The sequence below is a fragment of the Prinia subflava genome (assembly GCF_021018805.1).
Source record: "Prinia subflava isolate CZ2003 ecotype Zambia chromosome Z unlocalized genomic scaffold, Cam_Psub_1.2 scaffold_123_NEW, whole genome shotgun sequence".
In the NCBI taxonomy this organism is placed as follows: Eukaryota; Metazoa; Chordata; class Aves; order Passeriformes; family Cisticolidae; genus Prinia; species Prinia subflava.
In genome coordinates this window covers 15216-28990 of record NW_026960623.1, presented here as the reverse complement: position 1 = coordinate 28990, position 13775 = coordinate 15216, and the positions used below count along the sequence as shown (strand labels likewise).

Below are 13775 nucleotides of genomic sequence, written 5' to 3'. Positions count from 1 at the left end.
TTCCCACTGTCTGTTTTCCTTTAAAATCTGTATGGAGAGTTCTATAAACAAAACTGCATTTTGCTAAAAGCACAGGTATCTCTCTGAAAAGGATATTACATGAGAGGAATGGCATGAATTTATAATAGACTGAGAAAAGGACTCCCAGGCATGCACCAATATTATTTTTTTTCTGTTGGCTGCATAACTGTTCTCTGCCACAGCTGCTACGAGACTTATTGTCAGGGAGAAATAAAATCATTGGCTGCTACCTAACTACACTTTTAGCTGTCATCTGTATTTCTCAGGTTCTTAATATCCTGATTTCTGGGGGGTGAGTAGAAGGATCTTTAGGGAAAAGTGTCAGGTGCTTCTTTACTGATTCCTATTTTTCTCTAGACATCTGTTACTGGTGTTTCACAGGCAATGTTGGAGTGGATTAAACTTATGTGAGATCTGATCTAACCCTGCTTATGTTCTCTTCTGAGGAAAGTAATAGTACTTAATTTTCTCCGCCGACTTTTCATAGTAAAGCACTTTATCTCAAAAGAGTTGCTAAACAAAAACAAAGAGCTGAACTTCCTACTATAAACGGATATGAGAAAGAGATGCTTGCAACAGAATAAGCATTGTAGGTCTCTCCTTTCTCCTGCCTCTTCTCCTTTGGATAGCAAAACCAAGGAATGAAGCAGACAGAATTTAACTAGTAAAAAGGAATCATAATGGAATCAGAAAATCATATGTCCTGAATAGTCAAAGGAATTAAATAAAATTATCTTAGAATAGTGAGTATATTCAAACCTGTGGAACATAAATTTACCCCAGTCATTGCTATTTTGAAATCACTGTGTGTCTTCCCAGTTGCTTAAAGAGATCTTTTAATGCAAAGATTTACCCATGTTTGTGTGTGATGGTAGCCTTTGCATGTAAGTCTTTCCAGGGTTGAGCCTGAGACACTGGTGTTCCTTTTGGAGAGCTCAAAAATATTGTTTCCTTACAAAACTCGCCTGCTCAATAAGAAAGAAAGCCACAAAACTGAGTGTAGGTTACAGCCTAATGGTTCACTTAAAACCTATGGAAAAAGGAGTGGTGCAAATAATTTTATATAACAGTAAAAACTGCAAACAACATCATGTTAGTATGTACAAAAGTTCAAGAAGAAAAATATTGGCATTATCTATTGTGTTTCTCTGGAGGCTGAAACTCAATTTATATTTGTAGTGATCTGAGAGGTAGGCTACACAAGCTCTTCTGATTTAGATAATAAACTCAGTTTCTCAGAATCAACATTTCAAGGGCAGCTTTGGAAGCTGAACATACAATTAAAGTAACACTTTTGTTGAATGATGTGAAATGCTGCAAAGTGACCTTTGGCATACCCACTATGGCTCATGATATTCAGAGCAATTGCATCAGTATCCTTGCATAAGGATACATACATAATAGGAGTCAAATGTTGACCCTCAGACAAATACTTATAGTGATTAGCAGGTAATTATTTAATGAATTAAAATATTGAATTAGTCTTAACAGTCTAAAAAGGGAAAACAGAAAGACAGTGCTGGGCTAGCTTTGGATAATAGCCAAATGCCTACCTGTCTGATCACTTCATTCCCCTCTTCAGCACAACATTGGGGAAAAACAGTATGAGAAAGCTCTTAGTTCAAGATAAAAGACAGGGAGGTTGTTTCTCATTTACTTTTGTAGGCAAAACAGACTGTACTTTGGGAAGATTAATTTAATATTTGTCTATATATATTTCAGTAGTAAGAAACAACGACACTAAAAAGAAATCTTTCCTCCCCTCTCTCCCAAGGTCAACTTCATTTCATATTCCTCTTCCATCCCTGAGTAGTGCAGGGTGGTATGGGAAGTTGAAGCCAGGCAATTGTGGTTTATAGCTGCTTCTCCTTTGTCCTCACACTTTTGTTCTGCCCTTATGTGGGCAGTCCCCATGGGCTGAGCTTTTAAAGTGATATCCATCTGCAGCAACATGAGTTTTCCATGAGCTGTAGTGTGGAGATCTACTCCACCAAGCAGCACCTTCGCTTTCTCCTGCTTTGACTTGATATTGCCTCTATTCTTTCTCACTCTTTTTATTTTCCCCACTTCTCTGGTGGTTTTTTTTCTTTTCTCTTTCTTTAATCAGTTTTTAGAATGGTTGCTGAGGAGCTTTGCTGTGTCCTGTGCTCGGTCCATTGGAGCCATCTGGAATTGTTGGTATCCAATTGGGGCAGCCTCTAGTGTCTTCCTGCAGAGTGTCTTCCCCTGAACTCCCCATGCTGCCAGCATCTTGTCATGGACAAGCCATGCAAGTATTTATGACCACAAGTTAGATTCTATCATTTATTGTCTAATACAATTGTTGGTAACATCCATTAATCCAGTGAAATGCTCATAAGGTTAGGTCATGTCTCTCATGTAGAGCCAGTATTGGGAATTGGAGATTATAAACAAGCAAATATGTGCAAGGTCTGTTTTGGTAGGAGAATGGCTTCCCTTTACAACATTAGGAAGAAAGAGAAAACTTGGCAGCTAATAGAAAAAATAACATAGAGCATAGATAAAAAGTGTATCCTGTTTATCCTCTGTTAGGTAGTTACATTTTTATTCAGCTTTCAAATCCTTAAAAGTTTCTTCTGGGAATATTAAAGGAGTGTGCGATAATGACATCAGTAGTGTTCAGTGTAAAGCTTAGTCAAAAGTAATAAAGACCAACTGCAGCCAACAGAAATTATTAAAGTCTAATTTTGAACTTTTTTTTTTTTACATAGAGTAATGGTCCAGAAGATATCCCATCCAAAACCTTAACATTGTTCTTGTCCAAATGCACCTCATGGAGTAGCTGTATCAGCCTTTTGGGAACATGTATGTCCAGGTGCCTGGACTTTTTCAGTATTTATGTTTGGATGTGCTTTGGAATGGTTCCTTGTGGGAGGGATGTGCCTTGTGCCATAGCATGGAGGAAAGCACCTTGGTCACTTGTCTGTTCATTTCTAGCAGAAAGCTCTTTCTCTGTAAAGGCCACTTTCAGCACTTTGTAAGTCACCTCAATAAATCTTAAAATGAGGTAATCTGATGGTACATGAAAAAAAATTGAGGATGTGTCCTCTAATATTTTGCTTTTTCAAGGCTTAGAACTTTATACCATTCCATATTTTGTCCAAGGAAGAGAAATGTTTCAATGTCTAGTTTTCAATTTTTAAAGATTTATTCTGTTGTTGGATATCTAACATTAATTAGACTTAAAATTAATTTATTTAGACTTAAAATTAATTTAATTAGATATTAAAAAGTTACAGTTAAGGTCAATATTTCATTAGTATCAATAGAAAGTAAAATTTGACAGATAATGTTTATGGATCTGCAGTGGAGTTCAAATCTATTTTGGCTGCACTTGCAAATGAATAATGTCTTCCATTGGACATGAGTGAAAATAAAAATTGATATAAAATACAAATGTACATAAAAGAAAAGTCAACCTACATCACATTACATTTATGTAGTCAGCTTGATACTTCTAGACCTCAGTAGCCAAGTTTAGCACACAATGAGGTTAAGGCACAATCCTTCCTGATACAACACGTATCTCATAAGATACTTAGGTGAAGAGGACTTTGTTCTTCTAGCTAAGATGTTCAGAAGAGGCATGCCCTCTACCATACCCCTCTCTTCCTGTAGTGTGATTAGACTGGATACTATATATTAGTAGTTAGAGGGAGAAGGAGATGGATGGATTTATTTCCAAATTTTTTACCTATTTTGCGTGTGAATTTAAGAATTCATAGCATGCTGGTATTTGTATTTTAACTGTTTAGGTAGAGTTCCTCTCACTATTATCATAATACAGGTTATGCAATAAATTTCTTCTTCCAGGAAAAAAAACCTGTATTATAAATAAAATATATTCTGACAAAAGTCGAAAAACTGTTCTGACCTTAATTTCCAATGTGCTTTCTTCAGAAAGTATTATTTTCTACAGTTATTTACTGAATCACACAATCAGACTTTCCTGTGCATGGTATTTCAAAGAGACAGCTTTCTTGTGGATTCTTTTTTTTTTTCTGTCAATAATGTTGCTGCAGCCAACAGTATCTATGTGACCCAAAGGAACTTCAACGAGAAGAGAGGGAATATGAAGAAGTTCTAATTTCCTCCATCTATACCATCTGGTACTGCACATGCTGTTAGTCACATGACAGGCAAGTCATCCCACAGTACCAGGAACAGGAGAGAAATGCTTGCAGTAGATGTTCTGATACAGAAAACAAATTAAAAAGTCTTTTCCCAAAGTTATTCTGCCTTGAACAATGTTCAATACTACATCTGAGCAGTCCTAGTAAGTAATTAGAATTTTTTCTGTATCATCTGTGCAGCTCAAAGGGAGGGAATTAGAGACTGTTAAAGCATGTGAATAATTTGTCAAGAAGAAAGCGTATCTGTGAATGCCTACATTTTCATGTCAATCCCGTATAAACTGATCTTTGAAATTCAGAGAAATTAAAAAACAGCTTCATGGCTGCTTTAACACACTGTGTTTTGAAAAGATCAAATTAAATATTGTTTGGTATTTCTGATGCACAGTTTCAGCTAAGTCCTAATATAAGCAAGCACAGACATGAAGACCTTTCAGACTCATAGAACTGTAGAATAGTTTGGGTTGGAAAGGATCTGTAAAGATCATCTAGTTCAACCTCTCTGCTGTGGGCAGGAACATCTTTAACTAGAACAAGTTTCTCAAGGCCCCATCCAATCTGACTTAGAATGATTCCAGGTTCTCTCTGGAGAACCTGTACCAGTGTTTCACCACCCTCAGTATTAAAAAGTCCTACCTTATATAATCTAATTCTAAACTCTTTTAGTTTAAAAGGGTTCCCACTGTCCTATCACAATAATCCCTACTAAAAATGTCTCCACCTTTATTGCAAGCCCACTTTAAGAGCAGAAAGGTCACAGTGAGGTCTCCCCTGAAACCATCTCTTTTCCAGGTTAAACAACCCCAGCGCTCTCAGCCTGTCCTCACAGAGCAGGTTTTCCATCACTCTGATAATTTCTGTTGTTCTCTTCAGGACTCATGCCCACAGTTACTTGTCCTTCCTGTGAGAGAGCTGGATGCAGGGTTCCAGGTGGGGTCTTACCAGAGCAGAGCAGAGGGGCAGAATCCCCTCCCTCCCCTGCTGCCCATGCTGCTCTGGATGCAGCCCAGGACACGTTTGGCTTTCTGGGCTGGGAGTGCATGTGGCGTGGTACGTGGCCAGGTTTTGGTAGTGTGGGTGCTACAAGGGTGGCTTCTAATCAAAAATTGCTAGAAATTTCCTCCAAGTCCGGGAGAGCCCGTGCCAAGGCTGGGCTGGTCAGAAATGGTGGCAATGCTTCAGATGTATTTAAGAATGAAATAAAAGTTATTGTGCAGATGTAGTTGCAACCAGAGAAGAGTGGGGTGAGAACATGTGAGAGGAGCAACCCTGTGACACCAAGGTCAGTGCAGAAGAAAGGGGAGGAGATGTTTCAGGCACCAGAGCTGAGGTTCCCCTGCAGCCCCTGGTGCAGACCATGGGGAGGCAACTATGCCCCTGCAGCCCATGGAAGCCCATAGGGAAGCAGAGATCCACTTGTAGCTTCACCTTATAGCTTGGTCTTCCTTACCTCATCCCTGTACAAATGGACTCTGTTCCTATAGTCTTCTCAGGTTACCTATCCTTGCTTCTACTATGTATTTTCTTCTTTCCCTTTAGTTTCCTGCTTAGCCATTCCAGTCCCTTGTCATCCTTGCCTGATCATTTACACCTGGGAATATAAAGGTCCTGTGCATCATGGAAGGTGTCCTTAAATATCTGCCAGCTCTGTTTTTCACCTGTGTCCCTGACACAAGTTTCCCAAGGGATTGCTATTGACTAAGCCCCTGAAGAGCTGTAAATTTTCTTTCCTAAGGCTCAGAACTTGACTTTACTCTTCAACTGACTCATATCCCTCAGGACTGTGAATTTTATGAGAGTATGATAACTGCAGCCCAGGCTGCATCTAATGTTTATGTCACCAATTAGCTTACTTGCATTGATGATCTACAGGTCCAGGAATACATCCCCTCTGGAAAGGCTGTCCATGGTCACAGGAGTTATAATTGGTGCTATTTCTCTGCTTTGCTTACCTGAAAAATATAATTATAAATAGTTGTCTCTTAAATAATTTAATAATGCTAACAGGTGTGACCCTAAAACCCCCCTGATGTGATCAGGGGTTTATTAAGCACCGTAAGTCACCTATGGTTTTCAAACACTATAGTATCCCGAGTAGACATAAATAACTTTTTATATATTAATATGATTCCAATTATTTTAAAACCGAGGCTCAACAACTGGAAAATTTTTAGTCTCTTTTGTCCTCTTTTTGTTTGTCTGTCCAGTTTTCTTCATCAAAACCACATGTTTAGCAGGAAGAACAGAGTCACAAGCTCTATGTGTGGTGTGTAGGCTTCAAATAAGTCCCCCCTGGGCATTTGCATTTAACTTCTTGTCTTTGTGGTCAGTGAGTGACACATTTCAAAGCCATTACCTGGTAGATGGGACACCAGCCATCTCTACAGAAATGTAAAATATTAGGTTGTTTACCAGCACATAATCCTTCAAATCTGTATGCTTCCTAACCTGTCTCGTTTCATTGTTTTTAGTTTGGTTGTTTTTTTGGTGTTTTTTTTTTTTTTTTTTATTAATATGTGTGACAATTTTAAATAAAAAATACAACCAAATGTACAGGACATTAACTTCCCAGAGGTTTCACTGTCCAATAAGGCACTGGAAGAACTCACCCATGGGTCCTTCCTGTCTTATTAAATGGGACTATAAAGAGTCTGTTAAATCTTTACTTCTGTAAGATTTTTCATAGGTTGCAAAGGAGCCATGTATCATATTTGTTAAATATGGAATTGTAAGTTGCACAGGAATCATATGTAAGATTTGTTAAAAAAGACATTTTATTTGTGGGGTTTTTCAGGACCACAAACCAGAGAGGACTGCTGTAATAAAAGATTAAGTTGGTACTGGGAAACCAATCTCTGGTAAATTTTTCGTTTTAAATCACTAGGAAGTGTCCACTTGACTGTAATCGGGCCAACATTTCTGAACATGCATTTTTGAGTCTCAGAAGTGGTTTTCCAATTTCTTGGCTTGGTTGCATCTCCATTAGACAGGATTTCATCTTGTCCTTCTTTTCTCAGGGCTTATGTTCTCTTTGAATTGGCTTAAAGCTCATGATGAATTATTTTCCAATGCAGCTGGTCAGTGTCAATCCATGTGAAACAACAGCTGTGTTATGGAACTGGTATTAGATGCAATATCAAACATTAGCAGGAGGAGTGTGAAAGCTAAAAAAGCAGGTGCAAAGGTGTTAGGTGTCAGAAGAGATTCTCAGAGGCCTTACTGCTGCAGGCATTCTCATAAATATTTTAATAGTTGAGGGGCTAAAGAAGGACACGGATCTATGTTAGGAAATAGGATTATGCAGTTAGGCATGGGAAAATGTGTTAGTTGATCCCACTCTCGACACTGTGCTTCCAAAGCCTTCTAATTAATATAGCATCATTTTAAAACCACTTCACTATCAGAATAAGTCAGCAGCTAATAATAACAGTCCACTTCACTGGAGATCTGACCCGTGCTTACCTCCACGCTGTGGTGCCAGTGACCTTTCCTTTACCTTTCACATTAGTTCAGTAAAAGTAATATCACCTTTCACAGCCTAAAATGTTTTTGTAATAGGGAATGACAGATAAGTAGTTTTACAGCATAAGGGAAGACTTAACAATGACCAAAGGGGCATAATGTGAACATTAAAACATGGTTATACTATTACAAAAAGCACGAATATAACTGTAAAAGAATTTAGTGGTAAGAAAGAGTATTTGGTAATGTTCCAGCTCTGCTTTCTCTCAAAACAGTTCCAAACCTCTTTGAAAGCAAAATGGGCTTTCAAAATTCTAATAATATATCCTCCATTCATCTGTGAGATAATCTGAGGCATATTTTATACAGCTACTGAATAGAAGCAGAGAGCAGAACAAATACATAGCTCTATCAGACTTGCATGTTTTGTCTTGCAAAAAAATGTCTCTGGTGCCAACATACATGGATTGATGAGAATCAAAACAGAGAAGGGAGAGATAATCATGCTATTTGTTTTTCCATAAAGTGCAGGTAATGAGAGGTATTATTTATTTTTTAAGAAGAATAAAGTTGGAGAGTATAATTGAAATTAATGTGTTTATTACTGAATATATTTCTATCAGTTGTTAGCTAGTTACAGGTAGTTACATGATTGATCAACTCTTCACAGCTGTAAAAAAACTTGGTAAGGCCAACTGTCATTTTTATTCAGCATCATTGATCAGTGGGAAAGATACAAACACAGAGATAGCCTGATCAGTTAAAAGTAGACATCATCCCAGGATTTTTATCTCATATAAAACTCAGGTAATATCTCTGCCTTACTAGTCCTGAACAAAAGAGCATAGAATTATACCCAGTGTGAAGTGGAAGAGATGTTGAATTTGTGAGGGAATTCAAAGAAGGATATGTCCCAGATGTTCCTGCTTTACTTATTGAGGAGTTGCCAATTCACAAGCCTGTCATTCTAAACAGCAGTACGAAGCAGGATGAGCTCAGCTTAAGAATGGATGGAAAGCTCAGAACAAATACAAAAAATGGAGACATTTTTTCACTTGCTGTTTAGATTGTTCATTTAATTCTTTTGACTTGCCATAGACCTGTTTACTACTGATGGAGTTTAAAAGATTTGTAATTTTATGAATAATAAAAGCAAATGTTATAGAGGTCATGGAAAGGTCATTTGTAAGGATAAGATTTCCAGACTTCTCTTAACTTTTACTTTGCAAAATCAAGCTTTTCTGTGTTTATTTTTTTTTCCTATCTATTTTTAGTTGACATGTGTTTTATTAGATTCCCTATCACCTGCATTACTGTAGCATCAAACTGTTTCTTTCTGGACTAATCTGAGGTGATACTGATAAACTTGGTTTGCCAAATTTCTTTGACTCAAAATTTGAGATTCCACATGCCAGCTTACGTGTGGATGTTGGGTATATGTGACCAGTGCTTGCCCGTGTGCAGAATTTGTGTGGAGAATGTGTATGACTGTGTGACAGAACTTCCCCTGACTGTGTCTGGTTACACAACACTCGATTGTATGACTACATGACTGAGGAGTGTATGCACCACACACTGCTGCTGAGGGATAGCTGCTGCTGACTCTGAGCTTCAGTCATGTCATATGCTGGCTGCCATGTAGTCTTGAGGCTGTTATTTCATGTCATCTTGAAACACAGAATTGGTCAGTTGAAAGTTATGTCTGAAGGTGTGACAGTGGTAGCAAAGGGGCTTCCAGTGTCTGGATCACGTGTGGGCATCACCATTTCATGATTTGCTGTTCTTTTCTGCTCTTATGATTTCTTTTCGATCACACTCCTTTCAGTGAAGAGAGGTGGTTTAGTCAGGGCCAGGCTACTTCATACTGTTTTTAATATAGCTGAAATAAATTTAATTCTCAGATATAAAGCTCTTTGAAATTATGTTTACAGGCAAGAAAGTCATCAAGATTAGATGACCTACTGTGGTGTTTCAGAACTATAGAATATTGGATTACATTTTTCAAAAAAAGGGAAAAAGTGAGTAGGTTCTAAAAATATAGGTCTTCTTAAATCTCAATTAATTTCATAACCATAATTAAGGTCTTGATATACTTGTTATATTACATATTTGGCATGGTCCTCAACATCTCAAGACTAGAAATCAGGAAACCTGTGTCATATTTTCTCACCTTGGTAAGTGACTTCCTGCCACTGTGTTTCTGCTCTCTTTCTCCCATTTGCTTGTAATGACTATTAATGGTATTGAAAGGGCACAATTGAGAACTCTTACCATGTTTTTTTTAGAGCATTGCATCACAGAGATTTATTTGCAGTTTTTTGTGCTCTGGTAATGATATCAGTACATAATAAACCCTAAACTGGAGATCTACTTTACAGAAAATTAAAGTTTTAGATGTTTCGACATTTGAAATCTCAATAAGCAGTATTATTCTACAAGAACACTGGTGAGAGGTTTTTGCTGTTTTCTTAGGTGAAAAAATTTTGAACTGTGCTTCTTGGGACTGTGACATAGAAATAGAGATTTTCATTATTTGTGTAAATGTCAGTTTTGTCAGAATTCTGCAAAGTTATTAAAAAACATGTAGCAAATTCTAGAATCTAACTGTCTAGAGGTTTCATTTATCAAGAGGTGCAATACTTTTTAGTTATGTTGCTCTTGCGAGGATCATTGTGAAGGAAAAATACACAATTACCAATTCCTTGATCAATTTTTCTAACCTTTACAGTTTTTTGTGATCTTGATTTAAGTTTTTCAGAATTACTACAAACCAAAAATTTAAAGAAAATGACAAAGTATTTCCATTCTGTTATTATCTATTTTTCATCCCCAAATCCCAGATATATTACTATAATTTACCCAGAGAAAAATTGGGAATTACGGTGTTTTGTTTATAGTGTTGTTTTACTTAGTGGGAAGTTATTTGGAATTAATTATTGTATATCACATTACATATATATGCAACTATTTATTTGCCTTTTAAACCACTAAAGCATAGTGAGCACAAGACCTTCATGAAGTTACTTTTTCATTTTTCCATCTTTTCCCAGGTTTCACTCAGTTTAAGAAATGTTCTTGCATTAGCTTGTATTTCTTGGTATTAGGTTTTATTTGCAGTTGTGAAAATCTTGACAGCTTTGGAGGCATGCTGTTAATAATAAATGTTACTCCTATGTATTTGCTGAGCAGTTATACTTTCTTTTGTTATATTCATGTTTTTATACGCTCAAAGCATTATACAGATATTTGTAAAATATCATGGTCACAGAAAATATTATCTGATATTGCATGTGATATACGGAAATACGTCAAAGTTTTTTGGTTTATTATTAAAAAATTACTGGGGCTATATATGCCTCTAGCAGCAATATGTAGCAAAACAAAGATAAGTAGCTTGGACGCAATCTGAAGGGAATTGAGTAGTAAAACATCTGTTTGTAAGCTACTTATATTGATATAGGGCATAGAAATAAAAGTGTAAAATGTATCTGAGCTTATGCTGTTTCTGTACCATGAAACCTGATTCTGCACAATTTATCTTCGGAACAGCTATGCTGGGACAGGCTAGATGACTGATTTTGTTAGCCATTTTTTTCTTTGTTGTTTAGAGACACAGGAAAATATTTAGAAATCCAAGGAGCTTATGGAACAAGCCTTCAGCTGCATTTATGCCTAAATCTTCGTGGGATACTCTGAGCCAGTGGAAGAGGTCTTGATATAATTTAGACCTAGCAGCTTCCCTGAAACACCAGAGCCTCTTGGCTGAAGACTGAAGACCTGGCTAGATATAGTCTATGCAGGCAGGCAGTTTTTCTTTTTTTAAGACCATTTCAGCAAATGCTTCATTAGTGTATAATGGAAAAAATCCAATCAATCAATCAACCAACCGACCAAAAACCCAAGAGAAAGATAATTGCTAGACTTTCTAGCAAAAAGCAGAGGATGTTTGTGGGCTTGCTGTGCTATAATCCTTATCAAAGATTACATGGCTGAGTGGTATTACTAGAGGGCTGCTCTCCAGTACCTGTGCCACATCTCTGTAAATTTCACATTAAGGGAATTCTGCCTCTAAAATCACCTGTAAAGTCCAGCTTCACTGCAAGCTTTCTAAAGCATGTATATGAATAAGTATTCATTTTATATTTATCAGACACCTAATAAGAGCAACACAATTCAATGGTGCCCTAAGGTTACCTGGTCATAGACTGGATGGAATATTGCAAAATAGCACTGAAGCACTAAGAACTGTAAGAATTCAAAGCCTCATGCTCTTGATTTCACCCACAAGATCTTAAAAAGTAGCCAGATATCTATTTGTACAAAAAACTGCTAACACACAGTGTATGAGCCATTCCTTAGCTTTCTTGTCCAAGTCAGGAAAAAACCTCTTGTATATCTGATCATTTTATTAACATTAGCTTTATTTTCAATTTGGTTTTGTATGTTTGCATCAAAGCAAGACATAAAACTTCCTAGAAATACTGTTATATAAAAGAAGAACAAAATCCTTTGGGAAGAGATAAAGTCTATTTTTTTTCTGATAGCTTTGTCATTAACTGAAAGAAAGTATATAAAAACCTCATGTATGTCTAGCAGCACTGTAAGAAAGGAAGGAAGAGGAGAGAGAGAAAATTTGCTGTAATCTTTTCAAGCCACAAAGCAGTGACCTGTTCTGTTAAATTGTTGGCAGTGTCCTCAGTTGTAGGTTTGTGTACTATCAGTGTCATACACATGTAGTCTGTGGAGTTAAAAAAAATAAATTATAATGGATATTTTACAACAATATGCTGGACTACATATGGTCTAATTCCAGACCAGATATGTCACAGTGTAAAAAATAGTCTTATCTCCATTCACAAATGTGGGGATATTCTTTATGAAACTCCTGCTTCAAGAAAAGAAAAATCCGGGTCCAAGTTGCAGGATTCTCCTGCTGTTAGACAATTATTCACAACTGCTGTAGTTCCCAGTACCACAAATAGCCTGAATTTGCATTTTGGTGAAGTTACTCTGTGCCATGACAAAAAGAATTTATACTATTTCTATTTGCAAAGCAAAAAAACCCATAGAAGTGCTTATTCTTGGTATCATAAAGTTGGCTCAAAAATTGCAAGTCTTCTGACCTCTGCTGCTGAGGTAGAAGAAGTTTTTTTGCCATGACATTTTGTCTTCCACTTAATTTATTAGCAATATGATTTCTGACTGACGTTTAATGAGTCCTTTTTTCCCAAGCTTATCAGGCTATTTCTCATCAGGCTTGACCTGGTGTAGAACACAGATTGCTGTTATTGCACAGCCCCAGTATATATAAAGTGAAATAATTTCATCATCAATCATCAAAATGGTGTGATTGTAACAAATTAGAACTACAGAACCACATTCTTAGTTTTATTTGTATGATTTTCTCCCACAGTTTTCCTAATTATTTATTTTGCATCTGTCAATATTGCATCACCACTTGCTTCTCTTCTGTTGATGTTATCTCTTTAAATATCCTTGATAATCTTTTCCTTTGAAGTGAATGGTTACTATTTTATGAATATAAAACAAAATAGCCAATGTATTGTAATTCTTTGAGTGCTTTTCTTTTTTATAATATATTTTTTAAGTTGCTACACAATAAAATTTCTGTATCTTTTGGATGTTTTTTCCACACCTCATTTTGGAAAATAGTGTTTTATTCTGGGTTTCAGAATGAGCATACTCAGTTTTTGAACCAGAAGGGTAACTTCACAGAGTGCATTGTGTTGTCATGGCAAACCAGAATCATTGTACATGCTTAAATCATAATTAAGATGGCACCATCCGAATATTATTTCTTTAATTGCTGTGCACCTTGAAGCAGAAATGAAAAAATGTTTTTGGCTTTATTCTGTTGTGAGAATAAGCAATATTGGTCATCCCTTGGTGAAGGAGCAGAATATGTCTTTAAAGAGTCTTTTGGTACATTCAAAGATGCTTTGTCTCCAAACATGCTGGACAGATCAGTTAATGTCTATATGCTACTGACATTGCTGTTCTTCCTCTTCTAATGGTTTTAATTGAAAGGTATGAAGAACACACTCCCAAAGTGAGCTACTGGACCTATTTAAGTTGATGAAAAATCTTTAAATGACTTTTGGTAGAGCCTAGTTTTCC

At 36.6% G+C, this 13775-nt stretch overlaps 1 protein-coding gene across 1 annotated transcript in view; it reads left to right on the top strand.

Annotated features, from left to right (window-relative positions):
* The window catches only part of LRRC2 (leucine rich repeat containing 2), a 68035-nt gene that overhangs the window by 41891 nt on the left and 12369 nt on the right, over positions 1–13775 (top strand). The window lies entirely within an intron of this gene.